This window comes from Prionailurus viverrinus, chromosome X (assembly GCF_022837055.1).
Source record: "Prionailurus viverrinus isolate Anna chromosome X, UM_Priviv_1.0, whole genome shotgun sequence".
NCBI lineage: Eukaryota > Metazoa > Chordata > Mammalia > Carnivora > Felidae > Prionailurus > Prionailurus viverrinus.
In genome coordinates this window covers 21,918,971-21,931,415 of record NC_062579.1, presented here as the reverse complement: position 1 = coordinate 21,931,415, position 12,445 = coordinate 21,918,971, and the positions used below count along the sequence as shown (strand labels likewise).

General features: G+C 36.1%; 1 protein-coding gene and 2 non-coding genes across 3 annotated transcripts in view; 2 read left to right on the top strand and 1 right to left on the bottom strand.

Annotated features, from left to right (window-relative positions):
• IL1RAPL1 (interleukin 1 receptor accessory protein like 1) overlaps nt 1-12,445 on the bottom strand; it is a 678,538-nt gene that overhangs the window by 505,289 nt on the left and 160,804 nt on the right. The window lies entirely within an intron of this gene.
• On the top strand, nt 9,700-9,779 carry LOC125158029 (small nucleolar RNA U2-19). The gene has a single exon (XR_007149154.1). It is a non-coding gene; the product is annotated as a small nucleolar RNA U2-19 (small nucleolar RNA).
• Nucleotides 9,953-10,023, top strand: LOC125158028 (small nucleolar RNA U2-30). The gene has a single exon (XR_007149153.1). It is a non-coding gene; the product is annotated as a small nucleolar RNA U2-30 (small nucleolar RNA).

Below are 12,445 nucleotides of genomic sequence, written 5' to 3'. Positions count from 1 at the left end.
CATTATAATAAAACCCAAATCAAAGAGATTACTTTTGTTTATCTATAAGGAAAATCTAAAACCTAGACACTGTTAGTTTGATTTTCATTCTCCCTCTTTCCCTCCATTGTTTTAATTAGTTTTATCATTTTATTCTCATGCCTCCAGGGAAGCAAAATGTTTCATGAAGACGTATTTATTTTAATGACTATCAGTCTAACAGAGTTAATGAAATTTCTAGAGGAGTTTAACTTACCCTGAAAGGATGGTTTATATACTGATATTATGTAAATATATTTTTCAATGAGAAGCTGCTTTTTTCCTCTCACTAATGGAATTTCAGGTCAAGAAAGGTTATAAATAAGGATGATTTATAGCGCTCCCTTTTCTGGGCACTACAGACAGGAGGCACTGAGAGCCAGAGTGGCCAGTCCATTAACATAGAAGTCTAGGGGCGCCTGGGTGGCGCAGTCGGTTAAGCGTCCGACTTCAGCCAGGTCACGATCTCGCGGCCCGTGAGTTCGAGCCCCGCGTCGGGCTCTGGGCTGATGGCTCAGAGCCTGGAGCCTGTTTCCGATTCTGTGTCTCCCTCTCTCTCTGCCCCTCCCCCGCTCATGCTCTGTCTCTCTCTGTCCCTAAAATAAATAAACGTTGAAAAAAAAAAAAAAAAAAAAAAAACATAGAAGTCTATTAGCACAATTCTCTTAAAGCTACTTTTGCAAATTTAATAAAGATAGATTTTCAGGGGTTGAAATAATTAGCTGTAAAAAGTGATTTAGGTTAAAGCCTAATACATATAATCTGATCCTCAATTTTACCATAAAGTTTTTTTTCTTTCATAAATATAATACAGAACAATCATCAATTCCTTGTAGCACACCAAGAGATACACAGCATGCATCAAGAATGGTTATAGAATTTTGATATCATGCATTTCATTCATTAAAGCACAGACGCATTTGTACCGTGAGCAATTTAAAAACAAATACACTAAATAATAATGTGATACCACTTTACACTCGCCGGAATGGCTAAAATTAAAAAAAAAAACAACAACAACTAGAAAACAACAAGTCAGTATACATGTTGTGAAACTGGAGCCCTCATACACCATAAACATATGATTTGTAGTGTTTGAACGTCAAGTGGTACAGTTGTTATGGAAAACAGTTTTGTATTTCCTCAAAAAGTTCAACAGAGTTACCTATGACTCAGCCATTTCACTACTAGGTATATACCTACATGAATTCAAAGCATGTTTGCACAAAAATGTGCACACAAATTTTCACAGAAGCATTACTCTTAATAGCTAAAAAGCAGAAACAACCCAAATGCACATCAAATGATGAATGGATAAACAGTATGTATTACGTTGGTGCAATGGAATATTATTTAGCCATAAAATGTAATGGAGTACTGCTATAAGCTCTAAGGATGAACCTTACAAACATGCTAAGTGAAAGAAGCCACCTCTTGTATGATTCTCTTTGAATAGACAAATCATACAGACAGGAAGTAGGAGTACGGTGGGACTGGGAGGTATAGGGTTTATTTTTAGAATAATGGAAAGGTTCTGGAATTAGGCAATGATGATGGTGGCAGGATAATGTGCATACGGTAGTCCCCTCCCTGACTTATCTGCAGTTTCACTTTTGATGGTCTCAGTTACTCAGGGTCAAGTATGTTCTGGAAGCAAATGATTTTCCTGACATATAACCAGAAGGTCACTAATAGCCTAATGTTACGTCACAATGCTTACATCATTCACCTCACTTTAACTCATCACATAGGCATTTTATCATCTCACATCATCATAAGATGAAGGGTAAGTACAGTACAATAAGATTTTGAGAGAAAATTGAGTCACATTACTTTTATTACAGTATGTTGTTATTATAATTGTTCTTTTCTATTATTAGTTACTGTTGTTACTCTTACTGTGCCTCACTTATAAATTAAACTTTATCACAGGTATGTATTTATAGGAAAAAACAGCATATAGAGGGTTTGGTACTATCCACAGTTTAACACATCCAGTGGGGGTACTGAAATGTACCCTCCATGGATAAGAAGGGGACTACTGGATACTAAAATCCACTAACCTCTACACTCTGAACTGGTTAAAATAGTAAATTGTATGGTATGCGATTCTATTTGAGTAAAAGTCCAAATGCATTTATGGAGCTAACATATAAATTAAAATAATAATGAGTACCTCCTAAAGGTCCTCCTACACACACCATTTCCTGGTAGCCACTAATTAATTTTCTGTCTCTATGGATTTGCCTGCTCTGTATATTTCATACAGATGGTATCGTACAATAGGTGGTCTTGTGTGACTTGCTTCTTTCACGGAGCATGATGTTTTTAAGGCTTACCTATGCAACAGTACCTCATTCCCCATAAGGTTTAATGAAATCCTGTCAACTTATCTAGACAATTCTCAAAAAAGGGTCATCAAAACCAAAGCACAATTACTGGCTTTCATTTTCCTTTCTGGGTATGGATTATCATATTCAAAATACTGGGGAAACATCAGAATTTACATGAGCATTGGAGTAAACTGTATCAGTAACAAGCCTTACTAATAAACTTGGAGAAATGGGCAGTGGTTGGCATAAAACAAAAATGTGCCCATACGAAGACAGGTATTGCTTCACGTGACGAGCCCCTAAAAATAAGTGAAATGAGCCTAAGTGGAAGCAGAGCCATGTGTCTGTGACATTCGTCTTTCCATAAGATCTGTTTTAAAAGTACCACTTTAGAGAAAAATGCTATATTGTCTCAGTCTAATGACACTTTTAAAAAAGATAAAGATGAAAAAAAGTCAAATATGTCAGTTCAAAGTCCATAGAGAAAAAGTAAGAAGTGAAGGGAATTGAGAAGCTTCTAACTTTCAGTATGAAAAAATGTATGAGGATGTTAGAGTTCTCCTTAAATATATAAAAAATACCTGTGATCATGAAAGAACTGCAATTATTTTAAATGTTATTTTTTCTGAACACCCCTGCATAAATTATGAAATATATTTTAAGAATAGTAATATGTATGAATAATAAGTCATATACATCAATATATCTACAGTAGTCATAAACTTCATTTACACTTAAGAGTAAATTTAGAAGGAAGCAAAATCATTCGTAAAATGAAAGGACACATAGTCCTATAGAGTTCCCACAAGCATGACTGTAAAATTACAGTAAATTATTACACATGACGATTATATTGGGGGTAATAATATGTTTAATAAGAAATGAAAAAGAAAGGAAAAAAACCTGCTGAAACTTCTAAGATCAGAGAAATCTCTTTTCAAAATACAAATAGTCAAGGGGCACCTGGGTGGCTCAGTCGGTTAAGCATCCGACTCTTGGTTTCGTCTCAGGCCATGATTTCACGGTTTGTGGGTTCGAGCCCCGCATTGGGCTCCGAGCAGTCAGTGCAGAGTCTGCTTGGGATTCTGTCTCTTTCTCCCTCCTTCTGGCACTGCCCTGCTTGTTCTCTCCCTCTCTATGTCTCAAAATAAATAAATAAACTTAAAAAAAAAAAGATTAAAAAAATACAAATAGTCAATATTCTCATTAAAAAACTCAACCCAATTAGTTATTAAATAATATAAAATGAAAACAATATTGGGGATTCACTTGTGTGTATGAGTGTTGCAGAGATTTAAAAAATTGGTACTACCCAAGTGTTTTCTCATGCAAAATATGAAAGAATGTAAACTGACAAAGATTTTTTGGAAGATAGTTCGGAAATTTTATTTAAAAAAATAAACAGACATGCCTTTTTTTGTCCAGAAATTATACCTTCAGAAATTATTTCTAAAGATATCACATCATGCATTTCCCTGTTTTGTAGACAACAAGGTGAACAGTGAGTAAATACTGCCTAAGAACAGCACCAAAGAGCTCATTTGCATGCTGTTGCTTACATCTTCCACAAGGGTTATTTTAGTTTTATAAAATGAAAGTATATATTTAAGTTTAAAACTGGCAAATGAAAGATATGAATACACATAAAACTGTGAGCTTGGAAAATGAGAAATTCAATTACTTACTTTACATGATAGACAGCCTATGTCCACATGGTTACATATGGACAGAAACAAAGTCTAAGTGTTTACAAATAAATTTTATGGACAGATGCGCCTATCCCCACCAATAACAGTTTGGGGGAGATTTTTTGGAAGAAAGAGTGGTAGGGCAATGGTTTACTATACATGCAAGACAATATATTGTGTTGTTAAATATAAAGCTTCTACATACTATTTCCTTATGATATACAAAATACACATTCTACGTATCATCATCCAAATTTTACATATAATGCAATCTTCTTTTCTGCGCTCAGCTCATTTATCATGCTCAAATTAAAAGAACATTGTCAATCTAAGATACATTATAAGAATGTGTTATCTTTATGCGTTTTTTATAGTAGTTTAGTTCATTTAGACATCCTGGTATCATGTGTTTGTTTTCTCTTGCCTACTTTTCATATTTTTCTACATAAAGTTATCATACGCTATCTTCAACCAAAAAATCTCATCAAATGTGTAAAAATGATGTGGCACGATAATGATCATAGCATTACTTAAAACTCCAACACAGAAAAAGAAAGAAGGTGTGCCAGAGGTAACTGATTAAATAAATTATGGGACATACTTGAAGAGGATGATGTCTAAATTAATATGGAAATATTTCTACATTATGCTATTGAAGTAGAAGAATGAATAAAAGAAAGGATGTAAAATATTAAGATATATGCAAGGATGTTTGTCTAAATGCAAACAGTAGTCACCTCTGTGTTGTGGGATTTTAGGTGATTTTTACTTTGTGCTTTATCCATTCATTTTCAGCAGGCATTATCACCCCATGAGTGCAAAAACTGGTTCCTGAGGGGCAAAGAAATCTCGGCTACTACAGTGGTTTATGGCATTCCAAAAACCACAGTATATAAACAGATATACCATATATCCATGGTTTTAAAATCTCATGGGGGAGGGTGGCTAGAATCTCAGCCTTTCTGAAAAGGCTGGGAAACATTCCTTTACTCTCTGGTTTTCACCGTTTGCATTTTTAACACGTGTAGTTTTGCTTAATCACACACGCGCGCACACACACACACACACACACACACATAAACACAACAATTTTCACTTTGAGAAACAAAGTTGTCTTCATGTTGAGAAAAAAATAGGCTTATTACATTTTAGGAATATTTCCACCATGAATGATAAAAGTAGGCAAAAAATGTAGTATGGTTTAAAAGGGTAAGACACAGTAATTGCAGGTAGATAAGGCATTTCTAGGTCTTAGAATATTCATTAAAACCCTTTAAAAAATCTATTTACATTGATCCAGATTCCTTACAGGAAACTTGAAGTCTAAATAATGTCTTAGGAAAAATGCACCAGACAGACTTAAACAGGCAAGGAAGACTTTATGAAAGACAACCACAGTAGGCAAGAAAGAACTCAACTCCACCATAACAAAAGGTGAAAGACGTTTTAAGCACTGGGATGAGCTAGTACAAAAGTACTGAAGGACACCGGGAAAGGGGATCCATCAATGTGATTAGGCTATCTGTGTTTGCTAATTGGCATTTATCTATTAAAGTTAGACTCTTACTCCCTCATGAACTCTAGAGAGAGGGTGCCTTAGCTCCCTTAATGATGACATTTCAAAGGGAAGGCTCCCAAGTCTTTGAGAAAGACATCCCTGAGATACAAAACTGGCAAGAGCCTAGGAGATGATTTACACCTCAAAGGGGCAGGGAAGAATGGACAATTTCAAGTTTTCTAAAGCTAATGCTCTAAGAATAGGGAGATGAGGGGCCTATAACCATGAAGCAGTCTGTCTCAAGTTAGTCAAGCTGAGGGAACGTTAAGGCTATCTTCAACAATTGGCATTCAGAAAAGTGTTTTCATTTATGAGGCCCCTAAGTTATCTTGTGGTTAACTGAAATTACTTTTTATAGTTATCCTACAGCTAAAATTAATGCAACACCCTAGAGTGACTCCAAAAAGAGCAGTTAAGTGCTCACTTGATATATTAAAAAAAAAAACCTGAGTGGGAAAAAATTCCTATAATTTTTAAAAAGTGACACAGGTTAGTGGTGAATTAAAATTGAAGTAAAATATCTTAAATCTTAAAAAATAGCATAGGCACATTTAAGGGGGCTCCTTCTAATTCCCATGAATGATGACTTATTCTGGTAGTTAGTATTTAGCATAATAGTCCTTTTTAGGAAGACTTAACTTTTCCTTTTCTCTCTTTTGGTGGACTTTTTCAGATTAAAATGAAACAAGTAGCAAAATGGGTCCAACATCTGCAAAAGGAACAAAATTACAGAGAATGCCAGAATGTTTAAGAGATTTTCTCTGATCTAATCTTCAAATGTGTAATTTACAATTTTATTAATGCTTTAGACATACGCTTACATGATGTGAAACAAAATATCAAAAGAAAACGAATGATGTATTTTCTTGACTGCAAACAGATGATTGAATAACTGTGCGCTGCTAATTATAGGCTGGTGAGTTCACCGCTGAGAACCATGGGAAATGTGAAGGCCCTTTTTTAATGTGTGTGTTGCAGCAAAAAGAAATCCACTGGGCAAAATAATCATCAGCCTGTCCTGAATAATCTTGAGGTTGTATCCAGTTCTTAGCTCATGATAGTTATTTATGTGCAATATTCCATATGCTTTTTTATGAACCTGGCCTTAAATGAAGAAAAGGAAAAATGTGAATATTCTGAAGTTACTGTGGCGGAGCACATTCAAGTCAGATTTCTCACACTGTAGAATCTGAATACTCAAACGCAAAATTGCTGAAAACAGCATCTCGAGGCTTCGGGACAGTTCATTATGGTAGGCTTTGCTGCCAATGTGATCTTGAAGGCCATAGAAAAAGTGCATTGTGTTATATTTTAAGACTACATCATAATTAAGTGCTACTGCTGTGCTTGTGGCTTCCAGAAAAGTTATTAACAGCACTCTGTCAGATAATTAGAAATATAGATCATGCAGATACTTCTTTTAATTTGCTAGAATTCACACCCTGTTATAATTGTTCTATTCTCCTTGTATTTGGGGGATGGCATTTTTAGTATGAAATTTATATTATGTCTAATATCTTGCTAGTGGCCAAATCTACACATTTACCAAGAGGTTTTCTTCTGATATCTTTCATGCCTCAGCTGTCAAGAAATGAAAATATAGGCGCTCCTGGGTGGCTCAGAAGGTTAAGTGTCCGATTTCGGCTCAGGTCATGATCTCATAGTTGATGAGTTCGAGCCCCGCATCGGGCTCTGTGCTGACAATTCACAGCCTGTAGCCTGGTTCAGATTCTGTGTCTCCCTCTCTCTGCCCCTGCCCCACTCATGCTCTCTATTTCTCAAAAAAAAAAAAACCATTAAAAAAAAGAAAATATAGAGTATACACATATACACATACATATATACATGAAATGCAAACATGGAAGATATGAATTAGATATATGGATATAGAAATACAAATACACATTTTACTTATCATGTAGATATAGACTACATCCCAGAGAGAGAGAGAAGGATAGAAAGCACATGCTCTGTAAGTTATACTGTAAGTTTTACATAGAAATCCAGACTAATTAACCTTCTTTCTTATACTATTCCTTTGGACATTAAATAAGTTTGAAGCCCAACAAAGATTTGTACGTCCTAGTAGAAAAGTCAATCTATGGTTCCCTAAAACCACAAGTGTCAAGGTTTCTGAGTACATATCATCTCCCTGAAACAATGCTTTACTTGATGGTTTTTGTCAGCTTGGAAGCATGTCTAACCCTAACAGGAGAAGAGCAGTGCCTGTACTACTAAAAGACAGTCCACCTGGTAGGAAAATTATTATCTCATAAAATGTTTTCACCAATTTCCTCCTTTGCTACAGTGACTGCTCCAAGTATTTGAGACAAGGGCTGGGTATATAGGTGGTAAGGGGACCAAAGGGAGTTTATGACAATTTTCATTTTTCCATTTTCACAATACACCCAACTATAAGCATTTGGAACAAAATGACTACATGCCTTCTCTCCCCCGAGCCCTGGGTAAGTATGCATCTAAAACTATATTTATAGGCTCAAAACATGATCAAATCTTTACTTAGATGTTAAAAGACAAGTCTTTCTATAAATAAATGACTGATAAAAGGTTCATTTCCATTCCCGAGGAACATACAGACAACAGTGTTGAGCATTACAATACCAAAGTGGAGTCTAGGGATGTGTTTGGGATTCTTTGATAAATGGTCTGATGGGGTCCAAAGAGGTTAGATTGGGAGAAACAAGAAAGTAACTCAACTGGTATCTGAAGAGGAGAACAGAGGTTCATTTTTCTTCATCTCTCTATGCTGGCTTCCTTTACTTTTTATTTTCAGAAGTGCTATCATTGAAAATGCCTCCAGGGTGTAAAAGGAATACAGGAAAAGCAGGGGATTGGGTAGAAATTCCAGATACCAGTGAACTTTGAGGCAAAGAGACAGGAAGAACAGATGGATGTACCAAGATACAGAAGGAGGGAAGGAAGTTAACAAAGTTCTTCTCAAATGGTTATTTGTAAGCACTGCTTGTATTTTAAAATGAAAATGTTATATTGTCGAGATTCTGTTGCTTTTGAAATTCATTCAGTGGCTGTTAATTCAGGGCCTGCTGTGATTCAGGCTCTGAGGATCCTGTCCCCAGGTCCAGAGAAGCAGATAGACTCTAAGCCCTTGTTACTTAGTGTGTGGTCTGGGGCCTGCAGCAACCGCATCAGCCGGAATCACAATCTGCATTTTTACAAGATCTCTACATAATTCTTATGCATAGCAAAGTCTGAGAGACATTAGTTTAAATATATGACTATAGGGGCGCCTGGGTGGCTCAGTTCGTTAAGCGTTGGACTTCAGCTCAGGTCAGATCTCACAGTTCGTGGGTTTGAGCCCTGCATCGGGCCCTCTGCTGACAGCTCAGAGCCTGCAGCCTGCTTCGGATTCTGTGTCCCCCACCCCTGCCCTTTCCCTGCTCACACTCTGTCTGTCTGTCTCTCTCTCTCAAAAATAAATGTTAAAAAAAGTTGTGAAAATAAATATATAAATATAAAAGTGTGTGAAACAGATGTGCCTTGACACTACGAGAACGCAAACTCGTAGTTTGCAAGGGAGATGGGGTGTGAGTGAGGACAAATGATTGATGGTTTGATAAACCAACTAAAGATTTGGGACTCTGAGTAATGTGGAGTGAGTTACTGATGGCTTTTAAGCATCTGTTTTTCACAATGTGGAGAATCGTTTTGAGGTAGGGAAGGTGGCAACAGAAAGATGCCCTGATCATAGTATTCAGGACCCAATTTCTTCAAACCTGTGGTTGTGTAAATTGTATCTTACTTATTTTTTTGTTTCAAAGATACAGAAGAAATAGGTATCATCCTTAAACAGAATTATATTGTTTTTACTCATTTTGTGTTCTAGAATGGAAATATTTTCTTTCTAACCAAGCACAAATCAGTAGTTGTTTGTGTGATCATTTTTCTAGTCGGTATGGACTGGAGAGAGAGGCCACTATTTGCTCTTTTATGCTCAGCCGCAAGGCAGCAAGAAATAAACGTCATAGCTACACAGAGGATATAGTGGGACTCCTAAATGAATTTAGTTTAATTTTTTATATTTAAAATATTTAATTCTCTGAGATCTGTTCTTAGTGAAGTAGATCAATGATGAAAATAGCTGAATCTGAGCATCAGAAGACCTTCCAGTCTGCCTGATGCATGATCTTCATACTTCTGAGAAGTAAAACTAATTTAAAGCAATAAGGGCTTATGTCTGGGATTGTCAGTGTGTGAGTATGAATGTGAGCGTGTGTGCATGCATGTTTATAAAAGTGACAGCAGAGAACCAAGGACTGGCTGATGGATGAAAGAGATGGGAGGGTATATGTGTGTATGAAACGCTCATCAGTGCTGAGCAGTGATGAGAAAGGTTTCACTGCTGACCTTTGTGCCTATGAAGATTTCTACACTTGAACTGAACTCAGAATTTTAAAAAATAAGATATTTAAGATCACGTTCAATACCATTTTCACAATATCTTATGCAACCCCTGCTGCAAACCTTTTTCTCGTTGTTGTTGTTTTTGTTGCAACATTTTAATAAAGTTTTTAATTTAAATTCCAGTTAACATACAATATATTAGGTTCAGGTGTACAATATAGTGATTCAACATTTTCATACAAAACCTGGTGCTCATCACAGCAAGTGCCCTCCTTAATCCCCATCACCTATTTAACCCATTCCCCCACCTACCTCTCTTCTAGTAACAGTTTGTTTTCAAGAGTCTGTTTCTTGGCTTGTCTCTCTTTTTCCCCTTTTGCTTATTTGTTTTGTTTATTAAATTCCACATGTAAGTGAAATCATATGGTATGGTATGGTACGGTATGTCTTTCTCAGACTGATTTCTTTCTCTTAGCATAATACTGCCTAATTCCATCCACATCATTACTCATGGCAAGATTTCATTCTTTTCATGCCTAAGTAATATCCCGTTGTATATGCATACCGCACCTTTATCCATTCATCCCCCTGCTGCAAACCTTTAATCTCAGGCTGAATTATCTACAAATACATACTTATCAGAGCATAAAGTTGCCACAAACTCCAAGGGCTATTTAAAGCCTGTGCTGAGGCACATAGCACTACTACCAATATTCAGACACATCACAACCTTAAGTGACTTTTACTTCAATCTACCTTTGAATTTCTAAGAAAGAACCTTGTTTCTGCACCTCAGTCCTTTCCCTGCTACTTCTTTGTTGACCTGTTTGATCTCTAATCACAATGCACACCTATCAACATATATTTTAGATGAGAAAACTCAGGCTCAGCTCAGGCTCCATGCAGCCTGACCACCATAGGGAGCAAGTAAGTCAAGACAGTGTTAATATTCCATACAAATGGGAAATATGAGTAAATTTTTCTTGCATTTTAGTAATCTTGATTCTTTACACCAGGGCAATGATATGTAATTTCTTTACTTATTTTGCTATAAAAGACTTTATTTTTTAAGAGTAGTTTTAGGCTCACAGCAAAATTGAAAGGAAGGTACAGAGATTTCCCATACACCCTCTCTCTCAACGCATGCACAGCCTCCCCATCAACAACATCCCCCACCATAGTGGCACACTTATCACAACGTGAACCTACACTGACACATCATAATCACCCGAAGTCCATAGCGTAGCTTAGGGTTCACTCTTGGTGTTATACATCCTATCAGTTTGGACCGGTGTATAACAAAGCTTATGTTAACTAACTAGAATTTAAATAAAAATATGAAACCACACAAAAAATGTATAACATAGTATCATACGGGGAATATTCACTGCCCTAAAACTCCTGTGCTCTGTCTATTCACCTCTAGCTCCCCACCCTTAACTCTGGCAACCACTGATCTTTTTACTGTCTCCATAGTTTTGCCTTTTCCAAAATATCATATAGATGGAATCATATAGTATGTACCCTTTTCAAACTGACTTCTTTCCCTTAGTAATATGCATTTAGGTTTCCTCTATGTCTTTTTGTGGCTTGATAGCTAATTTCCTTTTAGAACTGAATAATGTTCTATCATCTGACTGTACCACAGTTTATTTATCCACTCACCTATTAAAGGGATGTCTTGGTTGCTTCCAATTTTTGGCAATTATGAATAAAGCTGGTAAAAGATGTGTGTGTAGGCTTTTATGTGGACAAAAGTTTTCAACTCCTCTGGGTAAATACATACCAAAGAGTAAGTAAGTATCAAGGTCCTATAGTATCAGCCTTTCAGATTTGTTCTTCCTCTTCAATGTTATGTTGGCTTTTCAAATCCCATTTGTTTGTTTTTTTAAGTTTCCTAAAATCCAGTTGTCAAAGATGCCACCCTGTCCTCTGAGATCGAATCTAAATTTTATTTTAGGAAGTCAGAGAAGTTCAAACATAGACACAAAGGAGTTTTCTCAATTTATGTTTTAAAAAATTACATGTGAATGCAATTTTGAGTAAACCAATGCTCCTAATTCCCTGTGGTTTTTATTTAAATTAAGCTGGTACAAGAGTATGGGGAAACAAAGAATATGTACACAAATATAATCAATCCTACTGCTGGAGCACACAAAGTCACACTGAGACACTGAGTGTGGCTATTCACTCTGAGTTTTTAAGAAAGAACATGGTTTCACTGTCATCTCAATCATCATCATCAATAACCACAGCTAATGTATATGAAAATGGTGGCTATGTAGGTCTTTTAAATACTTTACACATATTATTTATTTAATCTTCACAACGATCTTATGATGAAGACATGGTTGCCCTCACTTTTCAGATTAAGAAACAAAGTCAAAGAGCAGTTAAATAATTTCCCCAAGGTCACACAGCTATTAGGCAGCAGAGCTGTTATTGATCAGCCTTAAAAATGTGAG